The following is a 4,220-nucleotide window of genomic DNA, read 5'->3' as shown; positions in this document are numbered from 1 at the left end:
CGGAATCGGAAACGGGAACGGGAATGTTGGACGGAAAAACGAAACCGGTATTACGAGATATCGGGAACGGAACATTTTCAATCGGGAACGAGTCGATTACGATCGGGAATCGGTAACACGAAAAAGAAACATTTGCAGGCTTACAGCCATGCATAATCCATATGCAAACAAGAGCATCACACATAAAATTATAGTATTGTAAGATGTAAGATTGGTCTCCCAGTAGAAAGATCAAAATGTAGTAATGTACTATATTAGTTCCACAACATGTCAAGGATCAACCAAATTGCAGACCAAGTGCCCAACAGGCCAACATGTCATGCTATTACTTATAGACTAACAATATCAACTATCCAGTTTAGTCATGTGCCGAACAGCAGAGAGTAGTACGCCCAAGTGCCCAACAACATAGAGTAGTATGCTGGTAGTCTAGTATTAGTACCACTACAACACTAGTGCACTATCAATGTTAGTAAACTAGCAGTCCACAGGCAAAAGGCCAAAAGTATATGGCAAGTCCAAAATTATGCACTATCCAGCAACCAAAATTCACAAGTGCCAAGTCCAAAAGTATCCACTATCCAGCAGCCCAGCACCAGAACCCAACTCTACATGTCAAAGTAGCTCTGATCATCTGCACTTAGCCCATCTATATCTCCATCACTGTCTATGACATCATCGTCCTACAATGTATAGAAGACAACATATATTCATGTATAGCAGCAACATAAAATTGTATATGACAGGAATTGAATAAAGAAGCAAAATACGACATATGTGAGAGGAAGCATTAACAATACCTCAACCTTCAAGTTTGAAACAATAGCCTCAATAACTTCAAGATCACCAACAATTGAACCAACCTTCTTATCTGAAATTCAAAGGTCAAACCATTACACATATATGATATATTAACAAACATTATAGTAATAAAATATTGAATAACGAAAAGAGATGCTTTATAACCTCTTCTTCCCGCAACAATCCAATCTTTCATGCATATCAAAGCTTCAACCATTTCAGGGTCAAGGCGGCTACGGAAAGGATCAACAACACGTCCACCAGCACTAAAAGCAGATTTAGAAGCTACAGTTGACACTTGAACAGCCAACAAATCACGAGCTATTGTTGAAAGAACAGGATACTCTTTTGTGTGGTTCTTCCACCATGCCAAGATATCAAACTGACCACTTAGCCTTAGAGGAGCATCTGCCATGTACTTCTCCAACTCATTCATATCATCAGCATCATGCCCACTAGGTTGGTATAAGTATTTGTCTAGTTCATTATTAACATCATCTGATCCACTTTCCACTAACTGGTCAGCTATATCTACATCCTTAGCATCATTTGACCCACTTGTAGGCCTCAGAGTTGAAGGTGCAGTAGCAGCAGCATAGGACTGGTATAGTTTCTTGATGATACCAAGAAGTTCATCAACATAAACTTGAGAGGAGATGCCATGAATTTTTCTCATGTAGAACTCTATAAGTCTTCTCTTGTATCTAGGATCTAGAAAACATGCAACAGCTAGTGCAGTGGATGATTTCTTCCAATACTTTTCAAACTTCCTACTCATAGACCTAGCCATTTCACTAATAGTGGTATCTTGACAAACAGACCATTCACCTAGTAAATTCTTTATCTCACAAAATCCTCTGTAGAACAGATTTGGAGTGGGATATAATGTACCGGACAACAATTCAGTGAGATCAAAGAATTTCTTTAAGCATTGGAATAGTTTTAATGCCATAGCCCATTCACCAGGAGAAGGAAACGGGAAATATGGACGGTAAAAATTCGCGTAGCACCAGGAAAAATACGGGAAAAATTCGCCGGCGCTTGCGCTTTGCTGGCCGTTTATAATTTCAGCAAGCCACGTGTACGACATCGTTGACCGTCAATTCCGTCAATAGCCACGTTCATTCGTTATTGTTCCGTACGCCGTGAGAAAGAGATCTAGATAATCTGGGTGAAGAAAAAGCGAACCCCGTCCGTCACTTCCATGGTATGCTGAGAAATGCTCCCATCGGACATCGTCGTCAATTTCACAAATTCAGATCAGGTTTAGGTAACGATAAGCCGATTTATTGTTTCAGATGGTGTTTGATTGATGATTTGGATATATTAATTATGTTGGTCCTTTTGTTTGTAGCATATGTGTATTGTGGTAGTAGATATAATATTTATTAGGATACCCGAGTCGCTTGCAGCGATTTGGTCAAAGTCGGGTAGTGAATCGCAAGTTTGAGATGTAGGTTATGGGAATAGAGCTTCGGTAGGTATACTTGTCGAGTATATTTAAACTAGTTAAGTTAGTTTAAGTATGGTTATGCCCAATTGTGGTTAGCACCATCGACCTATATCTTATGCATTTTAATTCACAACATGGAAACATATGTCTAGTGTAATTGAATTGATCTGATGTTGTGGTATGCTTGTGTGCAATGGTGAGTTAATCACATTGTATAATGATCGTCGATGGGTAGGTCAGGTGAGTAGTGCCTTGATAGGTGTATATGTTAAATATAATTAAATAGGTTCCACGTATGTGATGAGTAGTGGTCTTAAATATTGGTAAAATGTTCTGTTCATACGGTAGTAGGATGAAGTTAGTATTTTGTAGAATGCTCGCGTTCTATTTATACTATGTCTGGTTATGTTGGTACATACATAAGAATTAGGTTGTCGTGATTATGATGATGACTTAATCGTAATATTATCTTGCGATACCCGTCTTGATATGCATTCATATGCATAATGCATTTCATTAGGTACGCTAGCTGATCGCGCGATGTGGAAGACGAGCCAAGTCGACCCCAAGCGCGAGCTACTCCGCATAGTGAAGCTGATGGACGAATATGAAGACAGATAAACTGAACAAGTGTCAGACCAAAAGCTAATCGTCAAGCGGACGTCGTCTAACAACACTAACCTAGTGTTACCCAAGCAAGCCCCGGTGCATTTGCCACCTCCTTCTGTTTTAAAAAGTTTTATCACCTTGAATGATGCATTAGGTGATAGGAGTTGTGTGCTAAACAATTGATGCATTTCCTTCCTTGAAAATTGATTACCCTTCCTTGATACCCGTTTTGAAAAGAATTTTATGATGCTTAGCCTTGCTTTAGCAAACAAAAATGTTTTGTTTTAAAACAAAAGTGATGCTTCAATGGGTGGGAAATTTTCAAAAATAAAACTTGATGTCGGATCCATCATGGCCGTGATGGGTTCAACATCGGAAAAGATGTACCTCTGCTAGGTACCAAACTTTGGGTTTAAATTATAAAGCTGAGACCGGGCGGGTGACTTGCACGAGAAAGGAGCCTCGGTGTAGTGTCTCTGTCTGAGTCGATTAAGGACCGTACCGATTATTGGCCTGCTGATCTAGAACCTTTTATCTGGCCACATACCTCGTCATGGGTAAGCTTGAACCCGGCTATTCCATACATGAAAAGACAATCGCGCACTAGGAGTGGAGAGATGGCGAGAGTGGCACGTACCCTCCTGGCAAAGGACCGCCTAAAAGGGGTGGTGTGCTCTCGGGTGGCGCGGACCTGTTCATGTGGTGGAGGATCCGTGGGAATGGTAGACATGTGCAAAATAGTTAAGAGAAGCATATGTCGTGTGGTTGGAGATCTCCAGCTGGGTATTAACCGATTCGGATCGCCGAACTTCTCGGATATGAAGACTGGATCTTCGACCCTCATCGTAGATAACAAGCGAAACAAAGGTTGGATTTTAAAAGAAAGCTAGTGTAGGACAAGTGAATGCTCTAGATTAGGCAAATCTAGATTCAGGAAAAGTACTTAACTTGTGATGTAAAATTTTGGCTTAAGGACCCACTTCTAGTAAGCTTTTATGCAAAAAGAGTCTTTGAAACTTGATGATCTTTACCTTGAATCCCTCTAGCCAGCATACCCTTGAGAGTCTTTTCTTTAGTCGGGTAAGTCTTGCTGAGTAATTCCATACTCAGGGTTTTATTCCCTGTTGTTTTTCAGGTTTTAACTTTGTGCTGCTGTTGATGGTGTTAAGTGCCGGTGGGCTCGGCCTTCTTATAAGTCTAAGTAACTCTTCTATACTTCTTATTGAGGATGGTCCCTTGAGCTAGCATATATTTCAAACTTACAAATAATTTATAACATTTCAAAGTTTATCACTTTGAACCACTTTTGTAACCACTCCAATAAATATACTGTAAATTTGTTGTAACTTGTAAAATT

General features: G+C 39.9%; 1 long non-coding RNA gene across 1 annotated transcript; it reads right to left on the bottom strand.

Annotated features, from left to right (window-relative positions):
* Nucleotides 1–640: 640 nt before the first annotated feature.
* Nucleotides 641–1,007, bottom strand: LOC103627065 (uncharacterized). The gene is made up of 3 exons (XR_553348.2): nucleotides 967–1,007; nucleotides 801–871; nucleotides 641–683 (listed from the first exon to the last, which is right to left on the bottom strand). It is a non-coding gene; the product is annotated as an uncharacterized lncRNA (long non-coding RNA).
* Between the last annotated feature and the right edge of the window lie 3,213 nt (nucleotides 1,008–4,220).

Source organism: Zea mays, chromosome 5 (assembly GCF_902167145.1).
Source record: "Zea mays cultivar B73 chromosome 5, Zm-B73-REFERENCE-NAM-5.0, whole genome shotgun sequence".
NCBI classification, from domain to species: Eukaryota; Viridiplantae; Streptophyta; class Magnoliopsida; order Poales; family Poaceae; genus Zea; species Zea mays.
Note: the sequence above shows the minus strand (reverse complement) of the source record. Positions and strands in the feature narration are given on the sequence as shown.